Source organism: Pseudophryne corroboree, chromosome 2, assembly GCF_028390025.1.
Source record: "Pseudophryne corroboree isolate aPseCor3 chromosome 2, aPseCor3.hap2, whole genome shotgun sequence".
Lineage (NCBI taxonomy): Eukaryota > Metazoa > Chordata > Amphibia > Anura > Myobatrachidae > Pseudophryne > Pseudophryne corroboree.
In genome coordinates this window covers 901,118,321-901,141,103 of record NC_086445.1, presented here as the reverse complement: position 1 = coordinate 901,141,103, position 22,783 = coordinate 901,118,321, and the positions used below count along the sequence as shown (strand labels likewise).

The following is a 22,783-nucleotide window of genomic DNA, read 5'->3' as shown; positions in this document are numbered from 1 at the left end:
ATCTTGATCTCTCCATGGTAGCTGATTCTGCCTGCATCCTGGTGTGCTAGAGCTCCATTTGGGTGGCATTTTCTTTGCATGTTTCAAGATGGGAGCTGTTCCAGTCTCTGCCTGCACCAGTGACGTGCGGTGGGGTGAGGCAGAGCCATTCCTGTCATACTAACGTTTGTGCCGGAGTTTTGACTGTATAAAGTATATAAAAAATACAAATAATTTGTTTGAAATATCGTGTTTGTATTATTCTAATAATTTTTATAGCCAAAACTCTGGAGTAAAAAGTCTATGGCAGGTGAGGCAGTGCCTCCCCTGCCTATCTTTTCCGCTCATCTCTGATCAAAACTCACCAAATTTCTAGGAGTTTATACTGATGTACCTGTGTATAATGCCCAGATGTACCCTTTGGCTCATAAATTGCATGTAAATCTGGCGCTAGCCAGTGCCTCCTGAGCTATTTACCTCACCGCACGTCCCTGGCCTGCACTCCCCTTGTCCTGAGCCTGCTGTACCCAGGACATGGACGGCTAAAAACCCTTCTCACAGACCCTGCAAAGGGAGGTAAACACGCTAAGTCTGAATGACCTCCACTGGGTTCAGTGCAGAGTCATCAATGGCACTTTTGACCTTAGGCTTAGCATCACTCCGGTGCCAAGCACCAGAGCACAGCTGATAGAAATGCCCAAAGGGGAAGGGAGAACACACAAACACAGAATGTGCTCACCGACTGTACTTTTGCCACTTTGATCCCGGTACCTGCAAATAAGCACAAGGCTGACACACCCACCTGGCTGTAGTATACAGACCTCTTTTCCCTAGCATGTACCACCCTCAACCATCTGGCTACTGTCAAAGTCAGAAAAATATCACGATGCACACTGCCATATTTGCACCTCATACAGGTCTGCGCTGCGCATGCGTGCGCTCTCCCGTGCGTGCGCATACTCGCTGTTGCGGGCACCCGCGGGCGCGCGGTATGTGCATTTACGGTAGAGTTCATGTGTTCGTAGCGTGCGACTCAATCGTTACATATTTCCACGATATAATGTATTTTGTAGATCATGGTCCCTTTGATAGAATCTGAAAGTTTGGTTAATGTAGCATGTTCATGGACAGAGAAATCCCTCTTTGTTTGATACGAAGGGTCAGACAGGAGTAATACTGTGGTGTTTAGTATCCATCGGAAGAGTATTTAATTAGCAATATTCCGGTGTTGGTTTGAAGCGGATTAATCGCTCGTGCGAATAGTTATGGACATAAGAAGTTTATGTCCATTTACTATTATTTGCACTTACTTATCCATGCGGCGGGAAACCTAGTTGCCCACCCACCTGAGCAGTTGGAAATCGTCACAGCCCACCTGTATGAATCAACCTATGACCTTTTGTTATAATGCGAGGAGGAATTCCTGTGTCCAATGAACAATGAGATTGTAGGGACCATTGAATTGTATTGTGTGTGGGGCATAAATAGACAAGCCAATCACATCCAGCTCACTCTTCAACGGTTCTCATTGCTGAAAATCGGGAGCTGGATGTCCAGAGGCGCATGCGATCGTTCCCCTTGTGCGTAAGTTTTCTCCGCAATCATATTGTCTTTCTTGTTGTTATGGGCCATATCTCTCTCTCTCTTCTCTTCTTTCTCTCGTACTCTCTTAAACGTAATAGTATTGTATTGTATTTCCTGTGTAGTTATCTGGTTAGGTAGTCTATGTTATATTGTAGTGTATGATTTGTATTGTATTAATTCTTTTGCAAGTATAACATTCATAATATATATATTAGGCGTTGGACCCTAAGCACGGTATCTGTGTATTTCTTATAGTGTTAAGTATTCACAGAGCGTCGGTGACGCTCAAACAGCTTTTAAGTTAATAAGGTTACACTGTGTTGCATCTACACCCTATCTCTACACTAAGGTTTTACAGCATATTACATTGTTTATGGTTTAGATATAAAGGTTTAACATTGTGAGCGTCAGCGCCGCTGGTGATCTCCTCGTGGTCCCGAGCGTCCGCTACGCTATAGCGAATCATTACGTTAGTCGGCAGCCAATAGCGTGCCTGCCTGTGATCTCTCGGCCGTGAGCGAACGTGACGCTTGAGCGTCTCGACCACGGCTAAGCGATCGTTACGCAACGAGCGTACCCTTACGGTACTCCATTCGTAAATAGCGTACAGTGTTCTTAGACCTCATAAAGGGTTTTATATAAGATAAATATTTGGCTTTATCAATTGGCGGCTCGTCCTGTCCTTCACATATCTCTGCTAGGTAATTTCAGCAGACATTATCCATCAGCAAAGGGCGGGAGATCCTATTCTTCGCAGTGCTGACGGGATAAGCGTCTGCTTCGCTTAGTAAAGGGTGCTGAAGGAATCCGGTACCGGAGGTAAGAACAACACGCTAGTGTCTTTTAAAACTGTTTATTTCTGTCTTGCGTACACACGCACATATCTGCATTTCTTTTTCATTCGTGTATTTTCATATATCACTCTCCTGTTTGCCATTTTATAATTGATAAAACGTGCTAAGAGAGATTTGTCGCTATTTCATAGTTAAAGTGTAAAACCCACATGCAACTCTACCTAAGGTAAAAGGAGAGATTGGTGTGTTGCGCGGTAGACGATCGAGGATCATCTACATTGATAAAAGTGTTAGTTGTGTTGCGGTGGACATTGGTTTTGTGTACACGTGTCTCTAACAAAGGGCTGAGACTCGCGTACGCCAAGGCCGACGCACGCAGCGTTAATTACGCAACGGAGCGTCTGGGTACGCCCACGTAACTCAAGTAGCGCAACAGGCGATAAGTAGCGCATCAGGCGATAAATAGCGCAAAATCTATTTTAGTGTCCGAAATTTAGATTAACAGATCCTTATCCAAATTCACAACACATCTGGTCTAAAGAAAAAAATTTCTGCGCAGAAATAGAAATAGAAGCAAAAGTGTACGTGTGGTGAGTGAGTGTTTTGTATATATAAGTTTATACAATTTTACAGGTTGAACCACAAGAAGTCGAGTTCTCGCAGAGGTACATACATGTAAGTGATGTGCATGGTGGCTAGGGAGGCATCTCTGGTTAAACATAAAATTTGAGCAGTAGAGAATAGTAGACCAGGAGGTCATACTACAGACCGGGAGGTCCAGGTACAGCAGACTAAGAAGTCTGCCATAAAAGAGAAAAGGGCACAACCCAGGGGGTTGGTGCAAAACCCATACAGGCCAATAAAGCTCTGGCTGAAGGAATTCGCAGCTGAAATTTTCGATTCCACTGGTCGCTCAGCACATAAGATTAGTTGCTTATGTGCTGAACGATTGTACCGCACGTAATTGTGTACATTAGTTAATCTGACCAGTACCATTTGTGTACAAACCCGGTCGTAAAACTATTTGTACACTCTGATGTGATTTGTGTAATTTTTTTATTTTCTGAAGGGAAGTTCGCTGGTCACTCAGGAATTGTCCAACAACCAATAGTTACTGGAAAGAGTAAGTGTTCTGCGGATATCCCTCGCATGTTCCAGTAAATAGAGGTTCATAGGGGCCCTGGGTCGAGTACGCCAGCACTAAGGCAGTGTGTGGGTCGTATTGGTCTGCGTGGGCGAATGAGTGGGGTACTCGGTAAACCGCCACCGTCAGCCTATCGTGAACATTTTGGTTTTTGTAAGGGTTCGCTGAAGACCCTGATTGAAGGTCAGAGGTGGTGAAAGCAACGCCTGCAAGTTATGGGGGCCAATTGTTCAGGAAGGGGGCGATCAACCTCGGTTCGGGTTGATTCAGTAAACCGACCAGTCGGGTCGGCAAGGTACGTAATGTGTGAAAAATATGGTTCACATACAGAGGTTTTATGTGATGAATGGGAGAGAATGACAGTGCATGACGGGGAGAAATTCCCAAGAGTAGGTAGCTTTAGCCCAGAAGTGTTGCAAAATTTAAGGAGGAGGATATGTCTCATTAAATCAACAAAGAGACGAATCCAACATTATGATTATTTGCAGTTATGGCAACAGGAGGGTGAAATACAGAGAGGATTGGCTCTGGCGGCAGGATCTAATCCTATCAAGAAATTGATAGCGACGGCCCCGCTGCCACCATACATATCAGGAGAGAAATTGGTTGCGGAGAATGACGCATTAGGGTGTAACAAACAAACACTTAGCAACTGTGTAAATGTTAATAAGTTAACCAATGCAAGTATTAACCCGTGCAAGTTGTACCCTGTTTTGAACTTTCCCCAGGAGTGTGATCAAGAGGACGAATCGGCAACAATATCAGCGCTCTCTCTAGCAGCCACCATAGCAGAGACAACAGTAGGCACGGCTCCACCCACGAGATTAGTAACAAAAGCCCCTAGCGGAGGGATAGGTGAGGTCGTATCTACAGGTAAGTACGGCACCATACACTATGCTGAAACCATTTCACCACAGGCTGTAGAACCTACACAGAGTGATGTTAGTAAACTTAATCCTGTTAGGGTAATAGCAGTGCCAAATGGGAAAACTGACACGACAGGAATCACACCTGTTAGGAACATTGCCATGTACAGCCCATTTTCCCGAATGGAATTAAGAACCATAGTGTCTGAATTCCCTGATCCTAGAAAAGATTTAGTTGCTAGCCAGAAATACATCAGAAATATTTCCCAGCGGTAGTTAAGTGGAACAAAATTTTCTCCATTAGACAGAAAGAGTCAGAAACTGCTGCAGAATATTTTCACAGGGCATTACTAGAAATGGCAAAGTACACAGGTATAGAGGACATTAAAACAAACATAAACCATCGAGAAGTAGCAGTATCTGTACTAATGGATGGGTTAAAAGAGACATTAAAGACAAGAGTACAGACCACGCAACCATGTTGGCGAGGTCTGTCGGTGGCTACTTTGAGAGAGGCTGCTATTGATCACGACCGGAATATCACCCGACACAGGGAGTCCCAAGGTGATAAGTTAATGGCCGTAAGTATACAGGCCCTGACCACAAGGCAGCCTTTGTATAAATCACCAAACCCTGTGGGTAAGTCAAATGTGGTAACTTGTTTTTCTTGTCATAGACAGGGACACATGGCACGAGACTGTAGAGTGAAAAATTCACAAAACTCATATCAACCCCCTAGACAACGACACGACACACGACATTGGGAGCAGGGTCCGCAGAGACGGAGTTATGAGCCACACACAGGGGAAACAAAAAGATACCCCCCGAACAGAGACTGGCAAGCCACTGGTAGTTCCCATTTAACCCCTTCACAAGCAGTTGCTGCCAGCGGGATTCAGGGAGGTCACCATACCCAATAGGGGTGTGGCCATACCTGTAATCTGCAGCCAGTAAAATTGATTGCAAATCTTGGAAGTGAACCCGAAATTGCAATCAATGTAGCTGGTAAATCATTAAACTTTCTGGTAGATACAGGGGCGGCCAAATCAGTGATAAATTCGACAGTGGGCATGAGAACCACTGGTAAGACAATTCCAGCCATAGGAGTAACAGGAGTAGTCCAGCACTACCCTGTTAGCAAACCAGCCGAGATTACAGTAGGGCCGTTACATACCAAGCATTCTTTTTTGCTGGCTGCATCGGCACCGACTAATCTCCTGGGAAGAGACTTATTGTGTAAAATGGGGTGCGTCATTTATTGTACTCCTGAAGGTGTATTCTTGGACATACCTGAGAATCACGCTCAGGAAGTGCAAGACATGTTAGACTCCCCATCAAAATTAATGTCACATACCATTATGACAAATAGGACTCCATCCCAAGTAGAAGAAATGACATCCCAGATACCAGAGTCACTTTGGACTAAAGACGGACAGGACACTGGATTAATGGCAAACGTAGCTCCGGTAGTTGTACAAGTAAAAGATGGTAGGATAGCTCCAGAAATCCCACAGTACCCTCTGAAGCCAGAGGTGGAGTTAGGAGTTTATCCCGTAATAGAGCGCTTGCTACAACAGGGCATTCTGGTAAGAACGTCCAGCACTGCCAATAGTCCCATCTTCCCTGTGGAAAAGAGTGGGGGGAGGGGTTACCGGCTAGTGCAGGATCTAAGGGGGATTAACAAAATAGTTGAGAGTCAGTTCCCCGTAGTGCCAAATCCAGCTGTCATCCTTATGCAAATCCCTCCCACTGCGAAATTTTTCACTGTTATTGACCTCTGCTCCGCTTTCTTTTCGGTACCTCTGCACCCTGACAGCCAATATTTGTTTGCATTCACATACAGAGGAGTCCAATACACATGGACTCGATTACCACAAGGTTTCATAGACAGTCCAAGTATATTTTCCCAGGCTTTGCATGATTGTCTACAGTCTTTCCAACCAGAGAGTGGATCAGTATTAATACAGTACGTGGATGATTTACTACTGTGTTCTGATTCATTGGAAGCATCCCTGAAGGATACGAAACAGCTCCTGTTTCATCTTTCAGACACAGGACACAAGGTTTCCAAAGACAAGTTGCAATTATGCCAAACTAAGGTAAAATATTTGGGACACTGTCTAACACAAGGACTGAGACACCTGACCGCTGATAGAATTCAAGAAATTAGAGACATGACTCTGCCACAAACCCAGCAACAGATCAGAACATTTTTAGGAATGTGTGGGTATTGCCGTAACTGGATCCCAGGGTTTTCCATTCTAGCGTTACCTTTGCAGGAGATGGTCTCCTCAAACAAACCTGATCGGATTTCGCATACAGACGAGTCCGAGATGGCATTTGAGAGACTTAAACAGTGCCTAACGCAGGCACCAGCATTAGGTATGCCAGACTATGGGAAACCCTTTGAGCTGTACGGAACAGAAAGTGCTGGTTGCGCGGCAGGCGTCTTAACCCAAAAGCACGGTGATGCCAGCAGGCCGGTAGCATACTACAGCGCTCAGCTAGACACGGTAGCGCGATCCCTCCCCACATGCTTGCGAAGCGTTGCTGCGATAGCATTGCTAGTAACGAAAAGCGAAGATGTAGTGCTAGGTCACAACCTCACAATTCATACACCACATGCAGTGTCAGCCTTACTAAATTCTGCCCAAACCAGGCACGTCTCATCAGCGCGGTTTACAAGATGGGAATTGGCACTAATGGCCCCCGTAAACATCACCATAAGGAGATGCAGTGCATTAAATCCTGCAACATATCTCCCAGGTGTGCCTGGACAGGCACAAAGGGTGGAGGATGAGAGTGGTGGGGAAGGAGAATTTAACACAAAGGAAGACACACATGATTGTATGAAATATTTGACCCAAAATTTTACCGCAAGGCCTGACATCAGTGACAATCCACTGGAAGATGTAGATCTAACTTTCTACACGGACGGTAGTTGTCATAGACAGTCAGACTCGGGAGACTTGTGTACTGGATACGCAGTCGTAGATGACCAAGGCACCATAGAAGCGGAACCGCTAGGCCCACCTCACTCAGCCCAGGTTGCTGAACTGGTCGCCCTAACCAGAGCATGTGAATTGGCTAAGGGCAAATCAGCCAATATCTACACCGACTCTAGATACGCATTCGGGGTAGTCCATGATTTCGGAGCCCTATGGCGCCTCAGAAATTTCATGACGGCAGCTGGTACACCAATAGCGCATGCAGCTCACATCAAAAGGCTTCTAACAGCGATACAGGAACCCGACAGAGTGGCTGTTATCAAGTGTAAAGCACACACATATAGCCAAGACCCAGTATCACTTGGTAACAGCCGAGCAGATGAAGCAGCTAAGTTAGCAGCTGGGACCCCCAGACAGACAGACACCACACAACTGATGGTATTTAATACCATCAACACACAGAAGTTGTGTGAAATGCAAAATTTGTGTTCCACACAGGAAAAGGCAGTCTGGAAGGCAAAGGGATATGGCCAGGAGTCCTCAGGACTCTGGACGGATGGACAAGGTAAACCGGTGGCCCCCAGAGCATATCTCCCATGTTTAGCTGAGGCAGCTCACGGGCTGACTCATCTGGGCAAGGAGGGAATGTGCAAGTTGGTAAGAGCATATTGGTGCGCCCCAGGATTTTCATCTCATGCAGGTAAGAGAGCAATGTCATGCCTTACCTGTTTGAGAAAGAACATCAGAAAAGCAATACCAACAGAACCATCTCATATCCCACCTGCAGGCGGCCCTTTCCAGGTAATACAGATTGACTTCATTCAATTACCCCCTTGTCGAAATTTGAAATATGTACTTGTTTGTATAGATGTTTTCTCAAATTGGGTCGAAGCATTTCCTGCGGCCACAAATACCGCTATGTTTACTGCTAAGAAAATTGTGCAGGAATTTGTATGTAGATATGGTATCCCTAGAATAATTGAAAGTGATAGGGGTACCCATTTTACAGGTGATGTCTTTCAAGGAATGTGTAAATTGATGGGAATTGATAGCAAGCTGCACACTCCATACCGTCCACAGGCGAGCGCGAAAGTGGAAAGAGTGAACAGCACTATTAAAAATAAACTGAGCAAAGTTATGGCAGAGACAGGATTGACATGGCCAGAAGCTTTACCCATTGTACTGTACAGCATCAGAACCACTCCCAGGTCCCCTCTTAATCTGTCTCCTTTTGAAATCTTGTTTGGTCGACAACCGCATGTTATGATTAACCCTCAGGATGATTTGAAGTGTAACAATGAAGTGACTGTAAAGTATTTGATTAACATGAGTAAACAGCTAAGGAATCAAAATGATAATTTGAAGTTAATGATTCCTGATTTACCAGATAGTAATTGTCATGACATTGAACCTGGGGATTATGTAATGATACGGAATTTTCTACGCTCAGGTTGCCTTATTGACAGATGGGAAGGACCATACCAAGTCTTATTGACTAGCACTACAGCATTGAAGGTTGCCGAGAGAGAGGCTTGGGTTCATTCGTCCCATTGTAAGAAGGTTGCTGATCCAGAGAGGTCCCGTGATAAGGAACAGACGGTAGAGGAAGTTGTATCACTGGAGTGTCTGTTCCAGGAGGACTGAGGCGGCACCTGAGCATCGAGAATCACAAGATCAAAAGCAGTTGTCGATCCCCGTTTCCCTTTTATTGTTTTTCTCCACTTCCCATCCCCTCTCCCTCAAATTATTTTTTCCCCCTTCTCATTCTTCTTCGTTTCCTCCTAAGATGGACTTGCCTCAAGAGACTGTGATCCGGATTTTCCTGTTGACCATGATGTTGACCAGAGCAGTCTGTTCCGGCGAGAGTACCATGGAGGTCGAGAGAGGTTCTGGAATGGGTTCTGATGACAGAGATGGAGGCGTAGTTTCCCAAGAACAACATAATCAACAAGCAAAGGCGAGTATCAGAAAACGATCCGATAGCATTGACCATAGAAGGAATTGTGAAGGATTGTTAGCTGAAGAAAACTGTATCTGTAGGCTCTGTGACAATGTAGTTGAGGATGGGTGCATCAAGAAATGCCAATCCAGTTTTAATATCCACATGGACCGGCATCCCTTGAGTGACTATCACTTCTTAGTGGGTAGTGTGCTAAATCAAACAGACTGTTGGGTATGCTCTCAAGTACCTCAAGGTCATAGCAAATCAGGACTAGTACCATTTCCTTTAACGATAGGGGAGGTACTTGAGCTAAGTGGTGGGAGGCCGGTGGACAGGAGGTTTAATATCTCCAGTCCTCCTAGTTTGAAGCTCCACCAATATCATGTGGATAGATCCCTCATATGTTTTAACATTTCCAATCCCCGAAAGCCGGGAAATTGGGAAGTGTCATGGAGTAACCAAACCATGACCTTTTCATATAGAGCAGATAGAATGCCGACAGATACAGAGCTTATACGCCACATAGCCAGTAGAGGAAAATCTTTCCGATATAGGTATACCCTAGGAAATAGGATTACGAGAGTTGGAGAGGTATCACCAGGATACTGTGCACATATCGTACAAGCTGATACGTGTACTAGACAGATGGGAGAATTAGGGTTAGGAGATTTCACATGGAAGATGTGTAATATGGTTATGTCCTACTCCGTCCCATATGTTCTCCCCGATGATGCATATTTCATATGCGGGAGGAAGGCGTATAAGTGGCTTGCCCCAAACTCTGAAGGATTGTGTTATATTGGAAAAGTACTGCCTGAAGTAATGACTGTATCACATGCCAAAATGAAAGATATACACCGTGTTGCCCAAGCTCCTTATACTCACACCCATTACGAGCACGTAGTTAAACGGCACCTGATAGAAAGAACAGAGCATCCGGCCTCTGACATGATCCATGAATCCACCGGGATTCAGTTTCTAATCGCGTTAGACATCACTCGCACCGCCAGAGGAGTGTTGAATTATAAATACATATCTGCGCTCGCAAATTTGTTAGACAATATCACAGAAATGTATGATGACACGTTTAGGTATACTGGAAGAGAACTTCAAGCTTATAAAACAGAACTAGTTCAGCATAGAATGATTCTCAATTATCTCACGGCAGTGACAGGTGGATATTGTGTCACACTGGCAACGCAGTACGGCGTGAAATGTTGCACATATATTACAAATAGTACCGAGGACCCGGCCGAGGTCATAGACCAAAAGATGGACGATATTCTCCAACTGAAGTGGGAATTTCGCAGGAGACACAATCTCACTCTTGCTGCTGTAGGTAATGAGCTGACTGGTTGGGTGTCATGGTTGAACCCGCGAAATTGGTTCTCTGGTTTAGGAGAATGGGCTCAAGGAGTCATAATGGATGTTGGGAAGTTTCTCCTATGTATCTTAGGTGTTATCATAACGATTGGCTTGATATTTAGATGCGGTCAGGCTTTAACGAAGTGTAAACAAAGTACCAGGGTGATGAGTTTAAGGAGTGAGGAAATTGTAATTCCAATGGATTTGATTTATGACCCAAATGTAGAAACAATGATGTGATGAAAATGCGATTTCTACGGTCCGTTTCTTTCACCTGTTTTTCCGTTTTCCTCCAAGGTAAAAAGACCCACTTGGACGAGGAATTTGATGAGCCGATATACAGACAACAGATGGATTAAAGAAGAAATTTTGACAACCTGATACACAGATTTTTGATGAACTTTGCCATAGATCCCCAGTTTCCCTAGAAATTTTAAAATTACGCTAGCCCAACACTTTTGTAAATCTATGGATATTGACAAAGCTTTTGCTCGCACCTTATGGGCAAAAGCACAAAGAAGACTGCATTCAACAGACACCGAACAAGACTTCAACCGACAAATGTTCATTTACCTGACATAGAATACCACTGCATTTACCGTAATGATGTCTTTTCTTCATCTCTACAACCTTCAGGTAATTACACACATAGTCGATAGGGAATACAGGCACAGATATCAGCAATCACATATTCCCCCATTCATGTATCATCAACTAAAATGTGCTCCCCATTTGTTACAACCACAGCCGAAAAGAGCTCGGTAAAGTTTGACAGCCCATCCACAGACCCGTACCACGGGATAAGAAGGAATTCAAATGTATACTTCGCAATGCCTCGAAGCTTGATTTAAAACACGTACGGCACGATGATACATGACCCCCAAACACGGATTCATACACACATGCTTCTGCTATCTCACTAGGTCATACCCTTTTCCTACCTTCTCCTCTCCTCCCCTACCCAACCATGGAAATGTATTAACCCCTGACATATATTTTTCTCTTTTTGAAATGTTTTAGGAAGTGGCAGTTATTGTGGACTGCCAAAGGGTGGACTGTCAAAGTCAGAAAAATATCACGATGCACACTGCCATATTTGCACCTCATACAGGTCTGCGCTGCGCATGCGTGCGCTCTCCCGTGCGTGCGCATACTCGCTGTTGCGGGCACCCGCGGGCGCGCGGTATGTGCATTTACGGTAGAGTTCATGTGTTCGTAGCGTGCGACTCAATCGTTACATGTTTCCACGATATAATGTATTTTGTAGATCATGGTCCCTTTGATAGAATCTGAAAGTTTGGTTAATGTAGCATGTTCATGGACAGAGAAATCCCTCTTTGTTTGATACGAAGGGTCAGACAGGAGTAATACTGTGGTGTTTAGTATCCATCGGAAGAGTATTTAATTAGCAATATTCCGGTGTTGGTTTGAAGCGGATTAATCGCTCGTGCGAATAGTTATGGACATAAGAAGTTTATGTCCATTTACTATTATTTGCACTTACTTATCCATGCGGCGGGAAACCTAGTTGCCCACCCACCTGAGCAGTTGGAAATCGTCACAGCCCACCTGTATGAATCAACCTATGACCTTTTGTTATAATGCGAGGAGGAATTCCTGTGTCCAATGAACAATGAGATTGTAGGGACCATTGAATTGTATTGTGTGTGGGGCATAAATAGACAAGCCGATCACATCCAGCTCACTCTTCAACGGTTCTCATTGCTGAAAATCGGGAGCTGGATGTCCAGAGGCGCATGCGATCGTTCCCCTTGTGCGTAAGTTTTCTCCGCAATCATATTGTCTTTCTTGTTGTTATGGGCCATATCTCTCTCTCTTCTCTTCTTTCTCTCATACTCTCTTAAACGTAATAGTATTGTATTGTATTTCCTGTGTAGTTATCTGGTTAGGTAGTCTATGTTATATTGTAGTGTATGACTTGTATTGTATTAATTATTTTGCAAGTATAACATTCATAATATATATATTAGGCGTTGGACCCTAAGCACGGTATCTGTGTATTTCTTATAGTGTTAAGTATTCACAGAGCGTCGGTGACGCTCAAACAGCTTTTAAGTTAATAAGGTTACACTGTGTTGCATCTACACCCTATCTCTACACTAAGGTTTTACAGCATATTACATTGTTTATGGTTTAGATATAAAGGTTTAACATTGTGAGCGTCAGCGCCGCTGGTGATCTCCTCGTGGTCCCGAGCGTCCGCTACGCTATAGCGAATCATTACGTTAGTCGGCAGCCAATAGCGTGCCTGCCTGTGATCTCTCAGCCGTGAGCGAACGTGACGCTTGAGCGTCTCGACCACGGCTAAGCGATCATTACGCAACGAGCGTACCCTTACGGTACTCCATTCGTAAATAGCGTACAGTGTTCTTAGACCTCATAAAGGGTTTTATATAAGATAAATATTTGGCTTTATCACTACTCATACATACATACATACATACATACATACATATATACATACATATATACACACATCAGTGCCATAACACTAGATGAAAAGGGGGTAAATAGAACTTGTGTGTTTGGTAAATGCTGATACACAATCAATAAATAAATAAAGTTTCTGGCTCCTCTGGCGAAGGTCACAAATTGCATACGGTCTTGCGGCATCGACCCTTGCCGGAAGTGGTAGGTGACATCACGGTATGACGTGTATCCAGTTCCCATTATCCATATGTACTTGCAGCGCCGGCAGGGCCACAAGACCATTTGGAGTTTGTGACCTGCGCCGAGTGCCGGCCCGAGCTTAATTTTTTGGGTAAGCGAATATATATTTTGGCGCCCCTTAGTGTAATATATAGGGGCGTGGCTTCATGGGGAAGGAGCGTGGCTTCATGGGGAAGGGGCGAAAGAGGGTGATGCTTTAGAGAGGCAGAGGATGACAGGAAAAAGAGGATGATGGGGAGATAGTGATGCAAGGGAGAAGTAGATGGTGAGTAAGTGGGTGACGGGGAGAGATAGTAAAAGACAGAGAGGCAGTGGGTGACAGGGAGAGGCAGAGGGTGACAGGAGAGGGTTACAGAGAGAGGCAGTGGGTAATGCGAGGGAGAGGAATTGGGAGAGGGAAAGAGTGACAAGGAGAGGCAGTGGGTGACACCATGTAGAGAGTGAACGGCAGTGGTGACAGGGAGATGGAGTGATTTATAGGGGGGCACTGGTCTGGAAGGAAGCAAGCATTTCCTTAGAAAAAAAACAAAAAGGGATCTTCATATAAGAAAATGCAGATTGGGCAATGCAATTTTTTCATGTACACTCCACTAAATATTTTTTATGCAACACAGGTTTAATAACATCCAGATAACTAACTCATAGGCAGCTAAATCACACTAGTAATGTCATGCAAAAATCACTGCTTTACAAATTAACTCTTACATTATAAATGTGTGTGTGGTGGGGTGGGAGGGATATGGTAGAATGGTGAAGATTGGCATTAATGGGGGAAAAGTGTGGCAGCATTGGGGAGGATTGCAGTAAGGGGAGGGGGGAGATTGGCAGTAAGGGGAGGGGGGGGGAGTATAGCACCATGGAGGAGAGTATGACAGAAAGGGAGAGTAGTATGGCAGCATAGTGGGGACTGGCAGTATGAGGTATGGCACAATGGAGGGCAGGGTAGTATGGCAGTAAGGTGAGGGAGTATGGCAGGCAGTAAGGGAAAGAAGTACAGCTGCATGGGGAGTATGGCACAGTAAGAGGGAGAAGTGTGGCAGCATGGGGGGGGGGAGCTGGCAGTAAGGGAGAGAAGTATGGCATGGCAGTAGTTTGGTTAGCAGCAAGATGGGAGCTGACTGCCAGCAGGGAAAGGTGTGTTTGGAAACAAGGAGGGGTACTGGCGACAGGAGGGTGAGGATGGTTGTTTTAGAGGCTGCGCCAGAGGAATAAGGTTGGAGGAGCTGTATGTCAAGTCTCCCAGTAAATGGCCCAGCTACAGAGCTGAGCTGAACAAATATTCCTTATCTGCTGTCCGAAGCCAGTGAATAAGTGTCACTCAAAGGACAACAGCTCATATGAGGGAGCTGGAAGAACCTGTGGGCTGCAGCAGCTCCCCTGAACTCCATCTACTCCATAGCCGTGGTGGTGATGACTGGCCCAGCAAGGGGGTTACTTTCTAGGTACCCTGAAACCTCCCACTCCGCTGCGTGCGCCTCTGCCCTCCACTTGCTACCCTTCCACCACTACCCAGTACTATAGCCGCCCGCCGCTTTACCCCATTCACCTGTGTGCTAGAGCAGACTACGGCAGGGTGTGCTGGGATGAACGAGACCAGCTCCCTACTCAGGGTGCCACTGCCAGTGGCATCCGGCAACAACATAGACAGCAGCAGGTTAGAGATAGCAGGGAGAGCGCCTCTCGTGCCAGGCACATCCCTGCATTGCATGGCTTCGCTGAGCACTTTGCGCCGGCTCTGGGTTTTGGTCCCGGTTCCGACAATGTCAATCCGACTTTTTTTTAAAGTCGGATTGACAATGTCAGAACCGGGGAAATGAGACAGGGGACAGGTCAGTGGGGACGGGGCCATGTGTGGAGACAAGCGGGTAACGGAGCAGCGGGGAGCGGCTGTGTGGACGGAGTGGCGTGGACGGAGTGGCGTGGATGGAGCGGCGTGGACTGGTGAGTAGTGGCGAGCGGCTGTCGGGAGCGCCCAAATCTGACAGTCGGATTTGGCCAGCTCATTGAATAGTGACCTGTCGGATCCTTTCCTCCAGAAAAGATCCGACTGGTATTGAATACACCCCTATATGTCTATTTTGCATGAAAAATCATATTTATATACTCTTTATACTATAGGTGTAGTCATATTTATATACTTTTTATACAATACATGTAGACTATTTCTGCACAGGGTCTTCAATGTAATTGGAGGACTCGATTTGGGCGATACCAAGCAATGGCTTTCACCAACATGGAAAGATTGGTACACAGGAAGGAGTCCAGTATATGCTGGATAAATGGGTTTTCTATAATAAATAGACATTTATATGTTGCCCATTACATTATGAAGCAGGAAAGGGTATGATGCAGCTGATATTTGTATGTGTAATAAAGTGAACTAATGAGCTATATATTTTGGGCAGGAGGGGTAGATCCAGGAAGACGTGTGGGCAGGAAGTTGTGCTTACTCTGCTCCTGGAAGGACGAGCCCTTAGAGAATCCTGCTACATACACTGCTCAAAAAAATAAAGGGAACACTAAAATAACACATCCTAGATCTGAATGAATGAAATATTCTTATTAAATACTTTGTTCTTTACATAGTTTAATGTGCTGACAACAAAATCACACAAATATTATCAATAGAAATCAAATTTATTAACCCATGGAGGTCTGGATTTGGAGTCACACTCAAAATTAAAGTGGAAAAACACACTACAGGCTGATCCAACTTTGATCTAATGTCCTTAAAACAAGTCAAAATGAGGCCCAGTAGTGTGTGTGGCCTCCACGTGCCTGTATGACCTCCCTACAACGCCTGGGCATGCTCCTGATGAGGTGGCGGATGGTCTCCTGAGGGATCTTCTCCCAGACCTGGAATAAAGCATCCGCCAACTCCTGGACAGTCTGTGGTGCAACGTGGCGTTGGTGGATGGAGCGAGACATGATGTCCCAGATGTGCTCAATTGGATTCAGGTCTGGGGAACGGGGCGGGCCAGTCCATAGCATCAATGCCTTCGTCTTGCAGGAACTGCTGACACACAACCGCACCAGCATATGGTCTCACAAGGGGTCTGAGGATCTCATCTCGGTACCTAATGGCAGTCAGGCTACCTCTCGCGAGCACATGGAGGGCTGTGCGGCCCCCAAAGAAATGCCACCCCACACCATTACTGACCCACTACCAAACCGGTCATGCTGGAGGATGTTGCAGGCAGCAGAACGTTCTCCTTGGCGTCTCCAGACTCTGTCACGTCTGTCACATGTGCTCAGTGAGAACCTGCTTTCATTTGTGAAGAGCACAGGGCGCCAGTGGCGAATTTGCCAATCTTGGTGCACTCTGGCAAATGCCAAACGTCCTGCACGGTGTTGGGCTGTAAGCACAACCCCCACCTGTGGACGTCGGGCCCTCATACCACTCTCATGGAGTCTGTTTCTGATCGTTTGAGTAGACACATACACATTTGTGGCTTGCTGGAGGTCATTTTGCAGGGCTCTGGCAGTGCTCCTCCTGTTCCTCCTTGCACAAAGGCGGAGGTAGCGGTCCTGCTGCTGGGTTGTTGCCCTCCTACGGCCTCCTCCACGTTTCCTGATGTACTGGCCTGTCTCCTGGTAGCGCCTCCATGCTCTGGACACTACGCTGACAGACAAAGCAAACGTTCTTGCCACAGCTCGCATTGATGTGCCATCCTGGATGAGCTGCACTACCTGAGCCACTTGTGTGGGTTGTAGACTCCGTCTCATACTACCACTAGAGTGAAAGCACCGCCAGCTTTCAAAAGTGACCAAAACATCAGCCAGAAAGCATAGGAGCTGAGAAGTGGTCTGTGGTCACCACCTGCAGAACAACTCCTTTATTGGGGGTGTCTTGCTAATTGCCTATAATTTCCACCTGTTGTCTATTCCATTTGCACAACAGCATGTGAAATTGATTGTCAATCAGTGTTGCTTCCTAAGTGGACAGTTTGATTTCACAGAAGTGTGATTGACTTAGAGTTACATTGTGTTGTTTAAGTGTTCCCTTTATTTTTTTGAGCAGTGTATAATATAGATTAAGTATTTTACAGATGTTTGTTCTGCTATGAAAGTGGCATGACACATTTTAGCAACACCAAAGCATTTTGTTCATCTTGTCTGCCATATTTGGGGGTCATTCCGAGTTGTTCGCTCATTGCCGATTTTCGCTATATTGCGATTAGTCGCTTACTGCGCATGCGCAAGGTTCGCAGAGCGCATGCGCTTAGTTATTTTACACAAAAGTTAGGTATTTTACTCACGGCATAACAAGGATTTTTCATCGTTCTGGTGATCGTAGTGTGATTGACAGGAAGTGGGTGTTTCTGGGCGGAAACTGGCCGTTTTCTGGGAGTGTGCAGAAAAACGCTGGCGTTTCTGGGAAAAACGCGGGAGTGTCGGAAGAAACGGGGGAGTGTCTGGGCGAACGCTGGGTGTGTTTGTGACGTCAAACCAGGAACGAAACTGACTGAACTGATCGCAATGGCTGAGTAAGTCTCGAGCTACTCAGAAATTGCTAAGAAATTTCAGTTCGCAATTCTGCGAATCTTTCGTTTGCAATTCTGCTATACTAAGATACACTCCCAGAGGGCGGCGGCTTAGCGTGTGCAATGCTGCTAAAAGCAGCTAGCGAGCGAACAACTCAGAATGACCCCCTTTGTTCTAAGAATAAGTTGTAAGCAAACTTTCACATTTTCTAAAACAATTCTCTCCAGTGTAAGATTGAGATTCTTCAAAATGAAGATGATCTTTATTGTAACATTTTAGCCACTAACTAGTTTGAATAAACACCCAAATTTAAAATTCATATTAGCAATTCTCTTATTAAAAAAAACTGCCACTGAGTCTTTTTGTTTTGACAGCTACTTGAACAATGCTCAATGATCAATATATATCATACATGTCATGGACCATGCTTCCCAGCATATGTCTCCCATCTGCTCTATGAGAAGAGAGAGGGGGGTGTGAAAAATATTTTTTTCTTATATCAAGGATCACCTAGAGCATCAAAGACAAAAACCTGTGTACTTACACATGAAAAGGCTGCAGAACTTCAAAGAACGGCACAAATTCAAATGCTACCCATGCATACATTTACATATCAGACTGTACAGTTATAAACATGCAGAACATTTAATGCTTACGCCTTGGCTGGGCGGACGTCAGAACTTTTCTTATTCATGAAATGCTCAAGTGGATTTCCTACAGGTCAAAGAGCTCTTTCATGTTGATTGGTTATATGTACAGAGCTACGTCAATGAGGAATCACTCATTAGTATAATTATATTCAACATTGCTGAAGGATATAAATTGCTCTAACTGTAGTAATATATGCAATTGCATAATTAATTGTTTATTTTACCAATATGAATCTACCTTTTAAAATGAGGCAGTCTGGGCATGTTGTTTTTAGTGCATATCGTATAATTCTGCCCTTTTTGCATAGATCCCCATTACAGTAAAGGCTGAGATTTTAGATCAGTAGTAACTACTACTTTATCTCTATAAAATATTATCACTTTAATCATGCATGCCAACTTTTTGGCTGCTCCCTCCTGGAGGGAGCAGACAGGTCGGCTAACCAGGGGGCGGAGCTCTGAAAAAAGGGGCAGGCCATGGGCATGGAGACATGATCGAATCATCGCAACCCCGCCCCTGGCTATGCAATGCTTACATTGCCAGCATTACAAAGCAGACAGCGGAGCTATGATGATGTGATTCACGCCATCACCCCTGCCCACTGTTCCTCTCGGAGTGGGCAGGTGCAGATGGGGGTAAGCGGGGGGAGCAAGCAAGTTGCAGCAGACTTGCCCACTTTTCCGGATGGCCCAGAGCGCCACCCAATTTTCGGGAGCCTCCAGGCCATTCTAGGAGAGTAGGCAAGTATGGTTTAAACAGAGTTTTCTGCAAGCTCCGCTAATGTTCCCAATAATTTCACCATCACTGGTTACATATATTAGTTATATCACCAGCAACAGAAAAAAGTTAATGGGCAGTAACATGGATATTGTTATGCCCATCATCTGAAATATGTCTCTCAATATGCAAAAATAATGATCAGTTTTATGCCTATCAACAGAAGAATCTCTAGTAATATACATATTCATTGTTTAATTTCCACCTATATATCCCGTAGCAGTTTAATGCTCAGTAACATGCACATCTGCAGTGTTGGGTCCAGCTCTTATGCTGCAACCACCTGTTCTTCTATCTCTGTCATGCATATGTGTACCTTGCTGGTACTGGAACACCTTTGTTTGGGGTACCAGGGTAAGTGGCCCCAAGCGGGGTTGGGTTCGTTATGCCAGTGGTTAGAATGCCGGAGGTCAGAATAGGGGGAAGGTAAATATACTTACCTTCCCCCAATGGCCCCCTAAGCCTAACCCTCCCCACCCGTATAGCCTAATCCTCCCCCTGCAGCCTAAACCAAACCCCCCCACCCCCAGCTTACCTTTCCTGTGTTTCGGGAGACGAGCATTCGGGAATGAGAGTTTTGGTATTCTGGCTCCGGGAATCTGATCCCATTCAGGATTCTGGCGCCGGTCTTTTTAGCTGTGCCAGGATGCTGGCGTCGGTATTTTGACAGCTGGGATCCAGACCATCGGTATCCTCATCGGATCACCCCAAAGGGAGGAGGAGGGAGCGGCTGCAAATTGCCTGGGCCTTGGCTTGTTGGAGGGGCCTGGCATTGCTGTGTGGCTGCCAGTGTCACTTCACGGTGCCGGAAAATCTATTCTTCCTCTTTTTTTTTTGGAGGGGGCAAAGCTTTGCCTCCCTGGATTTGGTCACGCACCCTTCAGTACCTGCAGCCGCTGTGGGTCCCAGATTGCTTCCAGGGCCCACCGCTCTACCCCTGCACCCAGTCGCACTGCACCACATCTAGAGATGGGCCACCGCCGCACCCCACAAGAGGCCACAGTAAACCAGCCCCCCCCCCCCTTTGATGACAGAGATCTGAGCACTCCCTTTTCCCCCAGCAGCCCTGGCAGTGCATCCTTCCTCTTTCAGCAGATGCACCATGGGGAGGAAAGCAGATCTCAGCTTCCTGTTCCTGCACACAGGCCAGGGATGATTCAGCCATACTTCCAGCTTTACCCCAGACAAAACTGCCCAGTGGCGCCATGCGGCTGCGTAGTCGCCTGGTGAGCACCATGTCCGGTCTGCATATGTGATACCCACCAAAGGGGAATCACACTTGTATTAAAATAGGGTCTTAGATGTACTGCCCCATGCTCAAATTTCTAAGCAGCCCCAACAACTACTCAACAGGTCAGGAGCAGGTCACATGACTAGTGTCAGGTGATACGGTGGAAGACAGATACAAGTGGGTGACCAACTGTCAGAGGGAGCTGGGAGATGACGGTGCTGAAGGAAGGAGCTGCGCTGTCTGTGTGTCCTGGCAGTGCTGACAGGCTACTTTACCATCCAGTGAAGTCTTGGACAGTAAAGTTATTATCTGCTTCTCTCTATAAAACCTCTGTGGGCCTCTGGTGACAGTGAGGTATGGAGCAGTGCAGGGCTGGTGAAGCAGTCATTTTCTGATGATGACAGTCTGGAGGAGCGGTCCACTGCAGATTGCAAGCCGCGTGCAAAGCCCTCACAACAGCCCCAGCATAGAGAGAGACTGAGAGAGGCGGGCCATGAGGTGGAGTCAGACTCGCCATATAAGGTGCAAGAGACAAATTACAGCTGTAAGCAACTGGAGAGGTATACTGAGCACACCATTGACACAGTCCCACTGTACCTCAGTGTAGGAGCACTATTAATCCAGCTAAATCACCTTTAACTACCAAGTATCAATAAGTGCACTTATTACAGAGACTTAAATTAGAACAGCTAGTATAAACACTGCAGTGTATAAAAATAATACAGTGCACCCATTTCATGTCACAGCACAGGGACAGTGGCAGCCGACAGTCTTCATAGGGAGATTATCGCAAATGCTTAGTTTACCGCAGTCTGCATTTCTGCCAATAATCATAATTTCAGCAGGAACTCACTATAACAGCAATAATTCAGTCAATCAGTTTACTGTGTCTTAATAACTTGGATAATTAAGCTATCACTTACGGCCAATAAAAACAGGAGTCTAACGTTAAATCATCTCTTCATAAATGGCAGAATTAGCAAAAGAGAATATTCCTATGCCACAAAAGGATTACAAATAGTTCTTACAACAGTGTAACTAGTATCTGCAGAAAAGAAAGGAAGGACATTAATAGGTAATAACGTTAACAAGAGTCCTCATGTATCACATGAAATATTCTATCTGACACGAGGAAAAGTGTATCCAATTGTACTGTATCGCACGGACAGACTTGGGGACAATCGTATATTCTACAGAAAACAGTATAGTATTTGTGCAAAATTGAAGTCCATTTTCTGAAGTGATACTATTTCATATATTCACAAAGTTCTACAAATGTTTATATTCATGGTTACATATGGTCAGTATGATCTAATGAGTTACATTTGGGTACCTGCTTATTGATAGTAGAAAGGAGTCAGTACGACTAGTAGTAGTTTTATAAAAGAGTTTATTAGCTCTTGAGTGAAATACATTGTCACTATTGGAAACTGATGTATTGCATTGTAAACTGTTTTTGTGAACTAATGTTTTGCTCAATTTTGCGCAAAAGTTCATTATCATAATTGGTGTTCTAATAAATTGACACTTAAAGGCAAATAAATAAAAAGAAATAGTTTATTCTGTCACAGTCATCATTCTCACCTCTCTACAAAGAATTGGACACAGGGAAGTCCTAAGAAAAGGAACAAGGTAACATCAATAATACTTACCTGGGTGTCACACATATCCCTGCCACAGGCCTCCTCTTCAGTCTGGAGAAGCGTTCTCTCTGCTCTGCATCCCTGTGCTATGCGCTGTTGCTGCCGCAGCGCCTTTCACTTTACAAGCAGAGGCAGCCAGCAGCCTGGATCGAAGCTCTTCCAGTCCTCCCCACTCCAGCCACGCCTCAGATGTAACCTCCTACCGTCCTGTGTCAGCGCAGTGACGCTAGCAGGAGGAGGTGTGGGGGCGGGACTGACTCCGGGAGCTGAGAGCTGCAGTTACTGCTGACTGCAGTACTGCCACTAGATGCCCCCATCTCCATGGACAAAGCCATCTCATCACCTTCCAGGACTCAGGAACAATAGAGAGACTGCCAAGGACAGTACAGAGGAACTGAGTTTTCTTTTTATGTGTGATTGTCTTTCTGTCTATTATCTATCTATCTATCTATCTATCTATCTATCTATCTATCTATCTATGGTGGTCATTCCGAGTTGTTCACTCGCTAGCATTTTTTTGCAGCCGTGCAAACGCTATGCCGCCTCCCACTGGGAGTGTATTTTAGCTTAGCAGAAGTGCGAACGAAAGGATCGCAGAGTGGCGGCAACATTTTTTTGTGCAGTTTTAGAGTAGCTTAATACCTACTCAGCACTTGCGATCACTTCAGACAGTTCCTGTTTCG

The 22,783-nt window shown here is 45.4% G+C and overlaps 2 long non-coding RNA genes across 2 annotated transcripts in view; one reads left to right on the top strand and one right to left on the bottom strand.

Moving 5' to 3' along the window:
• LOC135049985 (uncharacterized) overlaps positions 1-22,783 on the bottom strand; it is an 84,192-nt gene that overhangs the window by 13,679 nt on the left and 47,730 nt on the right. The gene's annotated exons all lie outside the window — the stretch shown is intronic.
• The window catches only part of LOC135049986 (uncharacterized), a 47,345-nt gene continuing 45,211 nt past the window's right edge, over positions 20,650-22,783 (top strand). The window contains exon 1 of the long non-coding RNA XR_010241529.1: positions 20,650-21,001. This is a non-coding gene — a long non-coding RNA (uncharacterized LOC135049986). The remainder of the gene's footprint in view (positions 21,002-22,783) is intronic.